At 43.2% G+C, this 17345-nt stretch overlaps 1 long non-coding RNA gene across 1 annotated transcript; it reads right to left on the bottom strand.

Moving 5' to 3' along the window:
• Positions 1–11224: 11224 nt before the first annotated feature.
• Positions 11225–17345, bottom strand: LOC121026730 (uncharacterized). Its single transcript, XR_005788430.1, has 3 exons — positions 17313–17345; positions 11901–12521; positions 11225–11775 (listed from the first exon to the last, which is right to left on the bottom strand). It is a non-coding gene; the product is annotated as an uncharacterized LOC121026730 (long non-coding RNA).

Genomic DNA, 17345 nt, shown 5'->3' with positions numbered 1-17345 from the left:
TATATATATATGATAGTAGGACTCAGAACAAATATTTTATCAGCATAAAATATTTGTTCTTGTTTTATAGTCCTGAATGTGTCTGGGGACTGAAAGTGATCGTGGGTGGGCCTTTTTTTCTGGCATGATGAAGGTTTCTGCACAGAAAGGCCTTTCTGCTGGCACAGCACAGGTGGGCACTTGGAAGTGGGCATAGTTCAGGAATCTTGAGGGGAATAGAGCAGGTGGCTCTCCAGGACTGCTATGCCTCAGGAGAAGAGTGTGGAATATAGACCATCATAAAGAAGGTGTTAAGAAATTAAAGCAGACCCTTGAAAATCAAAGGGATAATTGCATGAACTTGGGCTTCTCTGCCTGTAGGAGTATCCCTTGATGACCATCTCTTGGTTTGGGACTCTTGTCTCTTCCTCTGCAACTGGTGCAGCTTTTCTTTAAGAGTTGCCCTTGAGCACAGGTGAGAGAAGGGTCTATTGAAATGAGAGGAGCTGTCCTAAAAGAGGACAATGTCAACTCCATGTGTCTCCTTGGTACAAGAACTGTCCCAACTTTTTGAAATCACATTTCTACATACTCTTTAAATGACCATGAGAAAGGAAAGAGTCTCTCATTCATTTTAATTTCCCATCAATTTATTTTCTCCTGTGAACTTTAATGCAATTATCCAAAAATGAAAAAAAAAAAAAAAAAAAAACCAGACAAAAATAACCTATCACCAGCTGCCATTTCCATCGACCGAATGACGTTAAACAGGCCAACACAGTTTGGACTTCCAGATTAAATCAAACACTTTGAAGTACCTAAAGCAAGAGATGACCCTCCCCCCGTATCCCACGAATCAGACTCTCCAGATTCCCCAAAGTTGCTGGGGTGCTGAGATAGTGGCCATCTTGCAGAGAGCCCTAGTCTAGAACAGAACAGAACAGAACAGAACAGCCCAAGCCTGGGCAGGTTCGCATAGTGCACCATTCGAATGCAATTCACCTGAACTCTTTTTAACTAGGGCCCTGCCTTACCAGAAACGTTCAGGGCTTTATCTCAGTTTTGAGATTGCAGAGTTCTCTGACTGGAAGTCAGTGGAGTGCTTGAATGAAGGGGGTTAGCACTCCTTCAACATCCCCTCAGGTTATCTGTGTCGTAAGCCTGGCCACTGTTTTTAGGTCTCATTGCCTATATAATTGGATACCTGGTCCACCCTAGATAGCTGCCCAAGTCATACTTGTAGCCCATTCCTCCTCAGGCTGCTCCCCTTTAGTCTCAGTGATCATGTTAATGATCACTAATGAGTTCATGTGTAAATATTCTCCTTCAACTTTATTTACAATTAGAGACATATGAACACCCCCAACAGTGACTACCAGTACCATATTTTCAAATACTGCATTCCACTAGATAGGACACAGATATGCTCTGAGCTTCACAGTGTAGTTTTAATAAAGCTTCACCACTGTGGCTATTTGGGATTTGCCAGAATCCCAAGACCTTCTGCCTTTCAGGTCTCTAAGCCCCAACCCAGGGCTGGCACCATGAGTAAGTTGTCCTCATGATTCTTCCATCCTATTACTCACTACTTCTTCCTGTCGAATTAATCCCAAATGACCTCCTTTGATTTCTTTGACATTTGAAAGATAAACATTTTGACCTGATATCCCATCTCTGAAAAATCAAATGTTTAAATGACCTTTTTAGTCAGCTGTTAAAGTACTAATATACTTGCTATTTTAATTAATTTACATATTTAAATAATGACAGTGTAGTTGGCAAGGAAACCAGGAATAAGTTCAAGGAAGATTTATGTCAGGTTACTCATGAGTCAGTTGTTATTATTAACTACCATTCGCTAGAGAACATTTGGCCATTAATTACTGCTAAATTATTGTTACCAATTTTTGCGACACTCAATGTTGTTCCTGTTCATATTCTTCAAGGAGACTTATTATCACCTATTTCTTGCCCTACTTTTTCATATACTCTTGGCAGTATGGCTGTAGCGTGAGATCACATTGAACCTTTCTCTGACACAGCCTCCCGGGTCTCCTTGCTTGCAATGAGACGTCAGATGTAGCTTATTTTTCATGCTCTTTTAGTGATTCTGTCTCCAATCTTTTCCTAGGGAGACCATCTCTCCCCAGGACTTCCTGCAGATTGGTACCCCCACTCCTCAGCTTGCTCCATCCTTACTCTTCTCTAGAATGGTTACTAATGGCAGTTTCTTTTTAGTAACTTTAATAATTTCACTATTTATACTTACTATAGAGAATTTTTTTTTAAATATTGAATAACTACTTATAGAAGCATGAGTATGTTCTTTTTAAGAAGACCTTCAACAACTACAGACTACCGGAAAGGCCAAGGCTGATGACAGTGTGGGCTACCTGGTACGGCGCTCTTGGTGGGGGGAGCCAGGACCCCCAACGGGTCTGTTTCATCCCTGTAGCTCCAATAGGTCCTACTACCCCTGACCCTCTTCCCATGGCCTCAGCCTGCATTTAGCCTGGGAAGAATAACAAGAACCAATGCATCTCTCTTCCTGTGCTCACTTGAAATGTACACTTCCCAGACTTTCATTTCTACTCCATGCTGGGAGAGTTACCTTATAAAGAAGAATCAAAGAAGAGGATGAAAGTTTTTGGAAAGGGAAGAATCTGTCCATGGAAGGCAATGTTCCATTTATAAGCATTAATTCCTGTAGCAGTATTTCCCAACAGTTGCAATAGTGTGACTTATTACAGAAGATGAGCCTACATGGCAAACAATTTTTACATTTTAATGCTTATCTATCTCAATCTCAATTTGAAAAATTCTTTAAATTTTTTAAAATATTGATTTTTTTTTACAGAGAGAGACAGAGAGAGAGCATGAGCAGGAAAGGGCAGAGAGAGACAGAAACACAGAATCCGAAGCAGCTCCAGGCTCTGAGCTGTCAGCACACAGCCCAACACAGGGCTCCAACCCACGAGCCGAGAGATCATGACCTGAGCCAAAGTTGGGCACTCAACAACTGAGTCACCCAAGTGCCCCTAAATTTGAAAAATTCTTAAGTTAAATTTAAAACTTGTCATGTAATATATAGTACAACTGAATTACTGTAAGTTTTTAAAGTGTATTGATTTGAAGGCAGTTTTAATGAAAACTAAGTATGCAATAATGCTGGCAACATGCAAAAATAAGAAAAGTGATATGGAACTCAGGAAAGTTTGGGAAACCTCCCTAATATATCCTCAGGTCCTTCCAGAACAACGTAATTTCTGCCTCCTGAGAAACTTACCCACCACCAAAAGACCACTGCAGTTTTTCTCTCTTATTCTGGCCCAGAATTCACCATGGCTGCTTTTCCTCCTTATGCCTTCAGTCACCAAGGCTGTTCCATTTTTGCTGTGGATAGTTGAGGATCCTTAGCTTATTTAAGAAAGTGCAAAAGGGAGGGGGCACCTGGGTGGCTCAATCAGTTAAGCATCAGACTCTTGATTTTTGCTCAGGTCATGATCTCATGGTTCATGACTTTGAGCCCCACGTCGGGCTCCACACTGACAGCATGGAGACTGCTTGGGATTCTCCCTCTCTGTCTCTCTCTGCCCCTCCCCTGCTCATGTTCTTTCTCTCTCTTTCTCAAAATAAATAAACTTAAAACAACAAGTGCAAAATGGGGGCTACCCCCATCACTGAACCTCAGGACACCCTGTGCATACCTCATGTCCTGGATGATTCCTAAACTCCAGGAATAAAACAAGGTCCAACCTACACAAAACCTAAGAAAAGTGTAAGATGATATTTTACATTCACACACAGACACGTACAGGACTGAGTATGGATTTATGAGAGGAACAGGTATAGTACAGCAAAGAGGTCTAATGCCTGCAAGACTGGTGTATGCTTTCTCTTTCCAAACTTAGGCTGTAAGTCCCTCAAAGGTAGGGGTTTCATGTTTAATATTACCTGCCTGTTGAATATCTATTTTCTCTTTATATACCCCAGCAGTCAAACACAAAGACACTGTACCACCACCACCAAATGTACTCTCTAAAAGGACAGAGCTAAGAACTTCTTCATCTTTAACCGATATATCCACATGATCTAGAATATAGTCTGGCATATAGTAAAAGTTTAGTGAATTAATTCATAAATGATGTAATCTATTTTTCTTTCCTCAAACTCAGAAGTGACCCTACTGGAATTTACTTGATCTAGTGAAATCATTAAAAATCTTTTCTAGAATGTAGTTTTCCAAAGGGAGAAGAAATATGAGCAGAACTGTGCGAGGAAGGAGCACCCATCCCCCTTGCTCTCCAGGTGAAGTCTAGGCAGGGAAGAAACACTAAACCATCTAAGCTCCCACTCGGAAAAGCAAGTACCTGACACCCATCCAATGCCAGGAAGTAGAGGGTTTTATGTGAAATCAGTATTGGTCATGAATGCCAGGATTAAAGCTGCCATGTTTAAAAGCTGAAGAACGGGAATCTGCAAACCATAGCATCACAATTGAGTCCATAATCATTGAAGCATAGACTCTAGGACATGCTGAGGGACTTTCCCTAATAGAAAATTACTCCTTGTATCCTATAACACACCCAAAATATAATTTCTTAAAAGAAGGCCTGACTCCCATTTAGAATTTGTGAATCATTCTCTTAAAGCTGGATCGGGACACACCTCCCAAAAGTGGATGCTGTGCGTGACAGTGAAGACGCTGATGTTCAAGTTTAGTGCCCAAACCCCTCAGACCAAAACGTGTACCTGGTCCTCCAGGATCTATGAACCTTTCCTGGGGCACTGAGTCAACCACAAGAGCAGCTGTAGTGCAGCTCCAGCGAAGAGCCTACAGGTGGCTGATACAGCGGCCTAGTCAAGTTGGTGCCTGAAACCTGCAGTTCACCAACACCTCCTCCTTGGCTAATGGGGATTGGGGAGGGGGATGACCATGGTGGATTCATGAATAGCCACTCAGTAAGCTAATAGAAGCCAAAAATAAACTTCTCCATCACAACAGCCCCTCCGGATTGGGCCCAAATACAAATGTGAGGAGAAACTCTTCCTAGCAGAGAGTGAGAAACACAGAGCAATGGGATCTAGATGTGGATAAATGTAAATCAATATTCACAGTATGTTAATAATAATGGTGTGTGAGGTTTAAAATTTATATTAAATTGCATGACAACAATAACTCAAGAGCCTGGGGTTAAATTAACAAAAGTAAAGCATTCTAAGTTTCACAGTGTTTTCTGAGAATAAGGACTAATGCTTATTAGATTATAAGCCAAGGATGTTTGTTATAGTTTCTAGAGCATTTTTTAAAATAATTATTTTTAAAATCCTAAAAAACAATTGAGAAGGGGGGAATAATAAAAACAATCAAAAAGGAGGCAAGAGAGAAGATATAAAGGGATATCAGAGGGAGAGAGAAGTTTCACTTTCACTGAGGGTGCAGAAAGCTGGCCCTTTCTGAGGCCCTTTCTGAGTCAGACCTCTGAGAAGGATATTAGAGGCCGTACACTGAACAAGAAGAACTCAGTAAAAGTGCCTACCAAATTGCCCAAGCCTGAGCATGGGTCACATGACACTCTGGAGGCCCTAAGTGTCACAGAAACAGGGGACTTTGCACCCACTTGAACATCCTTCTCATTTGTCCACTGTGTTCTCGTGAGAAATGCTGGCAACAGGGAAGTGGATGGAGAAGAAAATGCCTCCCTCAGTGGTGCTGACTTAAGGGAGGGGAGCAGCCATGACTGTAAAGGCATGAAGCCCCACTAAAACTCGTCTCCTCCATGGGAAACAGCCTTAAGCTGCTAGAAAGGCACGGCAAGTTCTGTTGCCCTCATTGCACACAGAAAGACAATCAAGGCTGGGGAAAAAGTAGAAGGAAAAAGTCCTCTACTCCTAAGGGAGACTGAGGAAAAGTCTTGGTCCCAGATTCCTATACCAATATCATTTGGAGTATCATCGTCTTTGTCATTATTATCATCACCATTATTAGAGATACTATCAGTACACTAGATGAGGGCAGAAATTCTTTCTCACATAAGAGCTACCATCAATACCAGGAAGAGTTTGGCTGCCACAGGAGGGAGGTACATGATCACTGAGAAAGCCCTATACTCAAGACACAGGTGCTGGAGGTCTACCTGAGACTGAGGATGAAGCAACACAGTAGACAATGCCCTTGTGCCCCACCAAGCAACAGGAGTAGTTATCTTCACTAGAGAAGATGAGAGCTAAGAAAGAGACCAACTTTGTGGCCTAGATGCACCAGGAAGACCCAAAGCTGAGCGTTGAGTAGAAAAATTAAGAAAACCCTCCAGCATGCCAGCCACCATCCTAAGCACAAGGTAAGACTAGAAGAATTTGAAATCTGTGTGCAGACATAACCATAACAATAACAAATCCCTAATTCACCCCAACTCCTTAGTCAATGGACTCAGTCTCCATACTAACAGCCTAGCAAAAGAGGCATGCCGTTTTCTAGACATAAAAACTGCTTACCTCAGACAATAAAAAAGGATATTTCAAAAATAAGAGGGGCGCCTGGGTGGCTTGGTAGGTTATGCGTCCGACTTTGGCTCAGGTCATGATCTCACGGCCCGTGAGTTCGAGCCCCGCGTCGGGCTCTGTGCTGACAGCTCAGATCCTGGAGCCTGTTTCAGATTCTGTGTCTCCCTCTCTCTCTGCCCTTCCCCTGTTCATGCTCTGTCTCTCTCTGTCTCAAAAATAAATAAACATTAAAGATTTTATTTTTTTTATTTATTTTTTTTTAATTTTATTTTTCAACGTTTATTTATTTTTGGGACAGAGAGAGACAGAGCATGAACGGGGGAGGAGCAGAGAGAGAGGGAGACACAGAATCGGAAACAGGCTCCAGGCTCTGAGCCATCAGCCCAGAGCCTGACGCGGGGCTCGAACTCACGGACCGTGAGATCGTGACCTGGCTGAAGTCGGACGCTCAACCGACTGCGCCACCCAGGCGCCCCATAAAGATTTTAAAAAAAAAATAAGAAAAGGCCAATCTCAGGAAATATAACAATTCTAAATTTGCATGAACCATATTACATAACTTAAAATATTTAAATGATAATTGACAGGAATAAAAGAAGAAATAGACAAATCCACAATCATAGTAGGAGAACCTTAACATCTTTTGCAAAAGCTGATAGGATAAATAGGCTAAAGTCAGTAAAGATGGAAAGGATTTGAAACACATAATTAGCACATGACCTAATTGACAGGTTAAGAATATCACACACACACACACACACACACACACACACACACACACATTTAAACAAGACACATTCTTTTAAAACGCATGTAGGAGCACCTGGGTGGCTCAGTCATGATCTTACAGTTAGTGAGTTTGAGCCCTGCGTCGAGCTCTGTGCTGACAGCTCAGAGGCTGGAGCCTGCTTCGGATTCTATGTCTTCCTCTCTCTCTGCTCCTCCCTCCCTCCCTCCCTCTCTCTCTCTCTCTCTCTCTCTCTCACTCTCTCCCTCAAAAATAAATAAACATTAAAAAAAATTAATGCATGTAGAACTCTTTTTTTTAATGACCACATGCCTGGTATAAACCCAGTCTCAAAATGTTAAAGTTTGAATCATTCAGAATATTATATAACCACTTAGAATAAAGCTACAAATTTAAAAATACGTATATAACTAGAAAATCCTCAGTTGCTTGGAAGGACAGCAATACACTTCTGAAGAACCTTGAGTCAAAGAAAGAATCACAGTGGAATTTATTTTCTTTAACCATAGCTGAATAATAGCAAAGTTAAAATACATCAAAATTTATGAGATACAGCTAATTATAGCCATAAATGCATAATTTAGACAGAAAAGGCAGGAAAATCAATAACCTAAGCTTGTACAGCATGTTCTGAAGCTAGTAAAGGAGCAAGCAGCAAGGTAAACCCCACCAAAGTAGAAAGAGCAGAGAAAATTAACAAAGATACAAATCAGTTCTTTGAAAAGCCTTGCCTAATTGATAGACTTCTATGAAAACTAATCAGCAAAAACAGAAGAAAGCACACATTGCTACTGTTGGAAATTAAAAGGAAAACAGACAGATATTGTACAGTCTATTGGCCGAATCTAGCCTACTACCTGTTTTCTAAAACTTAAAAAATTATTTTTGTAAGTAAAATTCTATTGGAAGACAGCCACACCCAGTCATTTATATCTGGTCTATGGCTGCTTTGTTGAATAGTTGCAACAGAGACCAGATTGACTCAACACATAAAACATTTTCTAGCTGCTCCTTTACACAAAGTTTGCCAAGCCTGTTATAAGGAATTATATTACATAAATTTGAAATGTGTAGAAAATCAAGGTGGCTCAGTCCGTTAAATGTCCAACTCTTGGTTTCAGCTCAGGTGATGATCTCATAGTTCATGAGTTCGAGCCCCACATCAGGATCTGCACTGACAGTGCACAGCCTGCTTGGGATTCTCTCTCTTTTCTCTCTCTGCCCTTCACCTGCTTCCCCCCCCCCCCCCCTCTGTCTCTCTCTGTCTTTCTCAAAATAAATGAACTTAAAAAACTTAAAATGTAGAGAAAATCAATAAATGCTTATAACGTAACAACTTACTAAAAGTGATCAATAAGAAATACAAAATTCTTATAGTTATATAGCTTTTAAGAAATTAAAACTCTAATTAAATTAAAATAAACTACCAGGGTCAGATAACTTTCAGACATTTAAGAAATAATATCAATCTCACTTTAATTACTTTACAGGAAATAGAAAAAAAACTGAAAATACTCCACAATAAATTCAAAACTGATGAGGACATTATAAGAAATAAAAATTAGAGGGGCGCCTGGGTGGCGCAGTCGGTTGAGCGTCCGACTTCAGCCAGGTCACGATCTCGCGGTCCGTGAGTTCGAGCCCCGCGTCAGGCTCTGGGCTGATGGCTCAGATCCTGGAGCCTGTTTCCGATTCTGTGTCTCCCTCTCTCTCTGCCCCTCCCCCGTTCATGCTCTGTCTCTCTCTGTCGCAAAAATAAATAAACGTTGAAAAAAAAATTAAAAAAAAAGAAATAAAAATTAGAAAAGATAGAGGAAAAAAATTTAAGCAAATATTAGTAAGTAATATCCAAGAATATATAAAAAGAATAATATAACCAAATTGGGTTCTTTCAAGAATGTGAGTTTGGTTCAATGTTTAAATATCAATCAATATAATTCACCACATTAACAGAATAAAAGCAAAAAAAATCATCTTATCACCTCAGTGGATTCAGAAAGACATTTGACAAAATTGAACATCATGAATGATTTTTATAAACCTCTTAGGAAACTAGGGATAGAAGGAATAACATTTAGCCTGATGAAGAAGGTCTGTTTAGTAAACCCTATGCAATTGTGACATGACAAACATTTTCCCTCTGAGCTTAAGAATGAGGCAGAAATACCCAATATCACAACTTCTTCAACATTGACTAGAAATTCTGGCCAGTGCAAATAGGCAAAATAAATAGTCAAGCAAACAAGCATCAAGAAGAAAAAACATAAGGACTGGAAAGGAACTGATAAAAGCATTGTATTCACAGATCACCTAATGGGGCATGTAGAACATCCAAAATAATCTACAATGATATCAATTAGAATTAATAAGTGAATTCATCATGATATACACAAGTGGACAATGATCTAAAAATAAATTCTGTCTATAAACTGTAGGGGCCAAGGGAAGACCACCCCAAAATGTGCCTCTTGGGCCTACTGATTATTTTAACTAAAAGTCACTTTAGAGAGAGCCTATGTAGGAAGGACATTCAGACCCTCCCCCCTGAGAGAAGGAATACATCCCCCATGAGAAAGGTACCCTCCCTGTAGCAGGAGACAAGGAGACACCCTTATCACCAGAGGTGGGAAATTTAGGGCAGAGGAGGCTGTATAACAACCCTTGTTACTTTTTTACTAATCTACCACCCCGGCCCAAAATCTGTTTAGAGTCCCTTATGAATTGAAGCTCCCAACATGAAGTTTTCTTTGTCCTGTCAATGCCTCACAGATTTATTGTCTCTTTGTCTAAAAGGTATAAAAACTGCCTGCATCAGTCATTTGCTTGGGTCTCAATTTCCTTCCTGGGCCTCTGTGCTCCTGTAAGAAAACTGTGGCTTCTTTTTTCCCCCTAATTATTTGACTCTTCTCAATTTAATTCCCAGTCCAGCTGCAAGACCTTGAGGGTTTGATACACATGTACATTGTGAAAGGATTCTCCCAATCAAGTTAATTAACACATCTCTGCCCTCACATATTTAACTTTTGCTTACTCTCTTATCAAATTCCAATGATACAATATAGTGTTTCAGCTGGAGTCACCATGTTACACACTAGATCCTTAGGCTTTACTCAACCTTATAACTGAAATGTTGGACGCTTTTACCAGACTCTCTTTTACCAGCGTCTCTTTTACCAGACGCTTTTACCTATTCCCCCACTCCCCAGGCCCTTGCAACCACTCTTCTACTTTCTGTTATCATGGGTATAAAAAAGTCTTTTTTTTTTTAATTCCACATATTAGTGATATCATGCAGTATTTATCTTTCTCTATTAGCTTACTTCGCTTAGCATTGAAGCAAAAATAAGTCTCATCCATGTTGTCACAGAGGGCAGGATTTCCTCCTCTTTAAAGCTTGAATAGTATTGGATTACATATACATTTTCTTTACCCAGTCCCCTGCCATAGTCAGCTTGTTTCTGTACCTCGGCTCTCGTGAATAATGAATGCTACAAGGAACATAGGAGAACACCTATCTCTTAGAAATAATGGGCTTATTTCCTTTGGATAGATAGATGTCCATGGGTACACATATACCAAAATAAATAGATGTACTAATGTTTCCCAAGTGATAAGATGATAAACAATTTCTAAATATTAAACATTGCATCATTTCGACCACTATGTAATTTTTCTTACAATTTGGTAGATTTCTAAAACTGCGTGAAAGAAAGGTGTTTGGGTTGTTTGGTTTCGTTTTTTTTCCCGATTTGAGGGACGACAAAGCTCAATCTCAGAGGGACTAAGTAACACAGCAGAATAGATTCCAACAGCAGAAAGCGTCTTGGCATGCCAACCCCACGTAAGACAATTCACACTCAATCCAGCTCACCTTGAGGATGAAATTTTGAATTTAAAGAGCACTTGAGAGTGGGAGAAGGGGAGAGGAGGAGACTAACTGTATTGTGATTGGATATAACCGACAAAGAGACTACAAAGAAGCAGAAGCGAGGATCTGTGTCCCACAGAAATGTGCTTTATTAATGAAGCATGGCAGCCTGGGGATGGGAGTAGGGCCCAGGGTGTGCACAGCACAGGGAGACAAGACACCCGTGGCCACAGGACAGAGCTGAGCTAGATCCCGCTGCTCTGGGTTTCCGGGCTCTAAGAAGCCAGCGCACTAGGGATGCTACGTGCTCGCCGCCTCCAGGAAAGAGAAGCCGACTCCAAAAAGCACGAGAAAAGCTGCAATCATCCAGCCTCTCTCATGCCCCGTGTCCTCCCAGGCAGAGCAAGCTGAAGCTGAAGGAAAAGCCGGTTGTTCCCCCAGGGGCATTTGGAGAAGAGAAGACAGCGCTGAGTCCGAGGAAGGCTCCCCAAAGAACCCAGGCGCCGCGACCCAGGTGGGCAGCCGAGCTGGCAGGGTTGAGGTGGCCACACGGCAGGACACTGCTGCATGGCTGAGGGGAGCACTTGGTTGGTGGGCACGTTGGTGGTGGGTAACCCTACAGGACCTTCTGCGGTGTAACCTGGAAGCGGCCCTTCCTGGGAGGGCAGGGAACGACCTAAGGGACAGGCAGGCCACTCCGGTTGGTAGGTGGCCCTTAGAACAAGTAAAAGGGACTTGCATAAGAGGCTTGTGTGCAGCCGCAGCAAGAGGGATGGATGGTCCCCGCCCCTGAAAGTTCACCTGCAGGGAGGCCTTGACCGGCTTCAGGGCGGGTGTTCTCAACACTGCATGGCATCTCAAGGCTGAGTCCTCGGAGCAGCCTTTGGGGGCAGGAAAGGAAGGCAGGACCCGGTTCCTGGGACAGGGGATGGGGTGAGGAGCCTCCGAAAGCCCGGGTCAAGCGGCAGTCACGGCTTTTTGCTGATGTTCCCCAACAGGCACAGCGCAGGACACTTTGGTGGTGGGTGTGGCCTAGGGCGCTGTGCTAATAGACGTGGTCCTAGGCGCTTCACTGGTGAGCAAGGCTCAGGGCAGTCAGGTGGACTCACGGCCGGTGGCTGGCAGGGCTGTTTGCATTGCTGCCGCTAGTAGGACTTCTTTCCTAGGTGCCCAGGAACCTGAAGGCACCGTGTGACAACGTTTACGTGGGATTCCTTTGCTTGCATAATAATCCACGGTGCTAATGCGCTTCAACACGATCCCTCCCTCACCAAGCACGTGCTCTGAACTCCTGCCACCGAATCGGTCCTTCTCTCTACTTCCCCGCTCTTCCCCTTATCCTGGTATTGGCACCTCCGTGGGCTTCTCTGCCGAGGTCGATCATTTCACATGCCTCTTTCCAGAGAGAGAAGTGCCTCTGTCCTTTAGCAAAAAAAAAAAAAAAAAAAAAAAAAAAGAGTGAATGGACACACTGCCACGTTGAGAAGGAAAGACCAAGTTGCTGCAATCCTGGCTAAGCCCACACAAGCAATTCCTAAACAGGCTCATCATCATAAGGAACAAAATGATGGTATACCCGCCTGTGGTTCAGAGGGATAATTGCCAGGCTGGGATTCTGCCTTCAAGAGGCCTACACATATATCCAGAACCCTTGCAACTGCAGCGGGAGATTCTCCTGTTAGCATAGACACAGCCAGCAGAGAATTCCCCTTCCTCAATTTCTCTCAATTCAACATTGCCCCGTAGGTGTTTTCCACATACATTTGAATGTAGTCCCCCAAAATGCTAAAATAAGAATGCCATTAACAGCACCTCCATGCTGGCAACTTCTGCCCCACGTTGAAGTAAAGAAATCAAGCATATATCAGTGGGTAACAACAGTTGTTTGTTTGTTTTCCTACTGTAATCCTCCAAAACAGGCACGACCTTCAGGAAATCAGACTCACCTGATATATGACATAGGTCAAATATCCTAAGAAATTAAAAAAAAAAAAAAAAAAAAAAAAAAAAAAAAAAGGTCGGCAGTGGAATGGCAGGGTACCCTTTATGGGACCTTGTTGTCCCTTCAACAAAGGCAGAGCATCACAAGACTGGCCTGTACCGGGCAGTCATTTCCCAACCACAGTGAACTTCTCCTGTAATTCCCACAGTGGTTTGTCCTACACGCTCTTTACGACTCACTTGTAGATGTACCCCATCTGAGAGTTTCAGTTCACGGTAGCCGCTGAAAAATGTGGGCAAGTCGCTAACTGGTCCAAAAGATTTTTCCTCCTGGCTGAGGATAGTATCACCTCATCCTTGTCCCCTTCCTTAGAGCCTTCCGTATTACAGAACTGGTTGGCCCCCTTTGTCATTCAGTTTTGTGTAGAGCCAATAGAAAATTTGCCTCTTAGAGCCTAGCAAACTGGTCATATCTCCATGCTCATTCTCAGACATACTCAAACATACTTCCTGCCTTAGTCATCGAAGGTTGCTGTGACAAAAATACCATACACAGAGTGGCTTGAACAGCAAATGTTTAGTTCTCACAGTTCTGGAGGTGGGGACGTCCAAGGTCCAGGTGCCGGCAGAGTTGGTGTCTGGTGGGAGCCCACTTCCTAGTGCCACTAGACTGCTGTCTTCTCTCTGTGTCCTCCCATGATGGAAGGGGTGAGGGGACTCTCCAGGGTCTGTTGTACAAGGGCACTGCTCTCATTCATGACCTAATCACTCACCTAAGGCCCCCTTCCTAATACCATCACATCGAGGGTTTGGATTCCAATATCTGAATTTGGGGTGTGTGTGTGGGGGGGGGGGGAGACACAAACATTTAATCTGTAGCACTTCCCCTCAGTGCAGACCCCACAGGCTTTTGAAAGATAATTAGGTAGTAATACAAATAAATCCATGCCCATAAGTGCAATAACGTAAATCAATGGACCAGTTCACCGAATGAAATAAATCATCTAACCTTGTCCAAGAAGACATAGATAACCTGAGTTACACTATGTCAACCAAAGAAATTGAATATGTAGCTAAAACAGCTAAAACCCTTGCAACAATGGCAGTCCAGGCACAGACAGGTTCATTGGCAGATTTTACCACACATTTAGAAAAATAAATCAATTCTACACAACATCTTTGGAAGAAAAGAAAAGGAGAGCATACCCTCCAACTCATTCTTACAAAGCCAGTACTGTCCTCATAACAAAAACAAAGACATTACAGGGAAAAACTGGCCAATATCTCTCCTGAACAAAGATGCAAAATTTCTCAACAAATATTAGCAAGTGAAAATCACCGATGTGTAAAAGTGTAATACAGCATGCCTCAGTGGGATCCATCCCGGTGGCCAAAGGCTGGCTTGACATTTACAAACCAATCCATGGAGCTCATCATAGGAGTAAACTAAAGAACAAAAACACAAAATCACCACGATATAAGGAGAAAGAGACATCTGGTGAAAGTCAACATCCATTTGTAAATTAAAAAGCATTCTCAACAAACTAGGAATCAAAGGTAACTTTCTCAACTTGATAAAAGTCATCTTTGAAATGCTTACAGCTAACATCATGTTTTAAAGGTGAAAATCGGACTGCTTCCCCCCTGGGATCAGGAACAAGGCAAAGTTTTCCTCTTTGGCCACTTGTATTAACATCCTACTGGAAGTCCCGGGCAGTGCGATAAAGCAGAAAATAAAGAAAAGGAATAGGAGGGAATAAACGGAAGAGATGGGGGAGTGGGATCTCCCAAAGACTACAATGTACCCACAAAGCTGTTCTCACACCCTCCAGTAGCTCTCAGGAGGGCTTTGAACAACTCTGCACCTAGGTGAAGGAGTGTTGTTAAAACAATCTGAGTAACCATGGTCAATGCTAGACAGCAAATGCATCAGTTGGAAATAAGTAGGAATGTTAATTGTTACATCCTTTCCCTTTAATTGTATAATTTTCCCACATGTTTTCCAGGAGAAGTTTTCATTTATACTTATCGACACACATTGGGGTGCCTGGGTGACGGCTCAGTAGGTTAAGCCTCTGACTCTTGGTTTCCACTCAGGTCATGATCTCATGGTCTGAGAGACTGAGCCCTGCATCTGGCTCTGTGCTGACAGGGCAGAGCCTGCTTGGGATTCTCTCTCTCCCTTCCCCACTGGCTTTCTCTCTGTCTCAAAATACATAAATAAACATTAAAAAATTAACAAAAGAACAAAAACACTGGGAAGTCAGACAACTCAAGGTACTGATTTCAGGGGAGAACCCAAAGAAACACAGATTTCAACCTTGTGTGGACTCTCAAAAACAAATCAAGTGAGCAAACAAAGCAAAAAACAGACCCGAAAAGACAGACAACTGGTGGTTGCCAGAGGGGAGGGCACTAGGGGGAAGGGAAAAGTGGGTGAGGGGAGCAGGGTGGTCCCGTTCTTCCAGTTCCGGAATGAGTAAGTCACAGGGAGGAAAAGCACAGCCAAGGGAGTCTAGTGGATGGCACTGCAGTGGGGCTGGACGCGTGGTGACAGACCACAACCACACTGGTGGCTAGCCACTGCAGTGGGGCCACATGCGTGGTGACAGACCACAACCACACTTGTGAGCTGAGCATAACAGGTAGAGGAGTTGTTGAGTCTCCGGTATCAATGCAAATTGAACAAACCTTTTAGAATCTCCTCAAGTAAGAAAGAGTTTTATTTGAGCCCGAGTTTGTACAGCTGCCCAGGAAACACGACCTTCATAGGGAAGAAAGTGATTTGAGGAACGAACACTTTTGCAGGGTTATATACTTTCTTACATCTTGTAAAAGGGAAAAAGATATAGATTAGCACATGGGCAGAAATCCCGAGTTCCCCAGGAAACAGGGGCATTGATTCATATCTCAAGGACAAGATGGTTTACCCTGAGGCTATGCATGCGCCAAGCACGTGCACAAAGCCAGCCTAGTGGTCTTAAGTCAGGATTGCGGTTTGGACAGAGTTTATACACAGTCCTGTGGACTTGGAAGGAAATCCCTTCTCTCATCACTATGTTGTATACCTGAAAACCTATGTAACATCGTGTGTCAACTATACTTCAAATTAAAAAAATAAAATCAAGGTTTTTTTTGCACCTGATTGTGAGATTCACAAGAGTACGTTGGAAAAAATGAGGCGAGAGGATCTCTGTACTTACAGGAACCCTTCCATCTTCCCCCACTGCTTCTCTGACTTGAAAAAGAATCTGTGGGGGACCCCACGGCAGCAGAGCTCAGAACAGCAGTGTCGAGGTGGCAGAGCGTGGGCAACCCACGGTATGGATGTTGAGAGCAGGTCCCGGGGGGCATGGCAGTGAGGGGTTAGGGGTAGAAATGTGAGAAACCCTGTTCCCTATGTTAACACTGACTCCCTATCGTCCTCACTCAGGTCATAGGCTGATGCTGCCGGGTAGACTGGGGAGACTTCCAGGCCCTGGGGCCTGTCCCTGGGTATGTCACCGGAGGGTCTTAGTCTCATCCCTGAAAAGAATTCACAGACAGTGGTTGAGCTGAGCGGTGCAAGTGAAGAGCTTCTGGGAGAGAAGGTGCACTCCAGAGATGGGAGAGTGGGCAGGTCAAGGGAGACCTGTGCACCCCAGAGTTTGACAGTAGTTAACTAGGGGATGGGCTCTTCACTACCTGGGGGGGGGGGGGATTTTCGGGGGGGGGGCAAGTTTTCAAGCCTTTCCTCCCTTATGTCAGGGTCTCTGGCCTCCTTTGTCGCAGGCCTGTCTGCTTTGATCCGGTTTCTGGTGTCCTTGTATGTGGGGTGCTGCCAGGACGGGCTGCTGAGGTTCCTGATAACAGGCTCTGACTCCCCCTTTGCTGGACGCCATGCATCCTGGTAAAGCCTAACTAGGTGCTTGCTCTAACACTGACACTGATTATAAAATGGGAACTGCTCCTGGTTGAAAGTCCCGTGTGCAGGAACTATGCTGGACACATGACACACATTATCCCATTTGATGTGGTGATTAAAAGAAAGTTAGATGTGAGCCTCAACAATACAAAGTAACTATCAGCGTCCGGTGGTGGTCTCATCTACCTTCAAAACCCCACAACTTGGAGCATTTCACGTAGACTCATGTACCTCTACACTCCAGCATCCCCTGGGCATATGGTCCTCAGCAGGAACAGCTCTGTGAGCCACGAGAAACCATAGATTTAATATTGAAGATGAACTGGTTAAATTTCCTTTCAAGGTGGGACAATTGACAAACGTCTTACCTGTTAGCAGTTACAAAGAAGCTTCCATGTTCG

This window comes from Herpailurus yagouaroundi, unplaced genomic scaffold, assembly GCF_014898765.1.
Source record: "Herpailurus yagouaroundi ecotype Mexico unplaced genomic scaffold, PumYag 152346, whole genome shotgun sequence".
NCBI classification, from domain to species: domain Eukaryota; kingdom Metazoa; phylum Chordata; class Mammalia; order Carnivora; family Felidae; genus Herpailurus; species Herpailurus yagouaroundi.
Note: the sequence above shows the minus strand (reverse complement) of the source record. Positions and strands in the feature narration are given on the sequence as shown.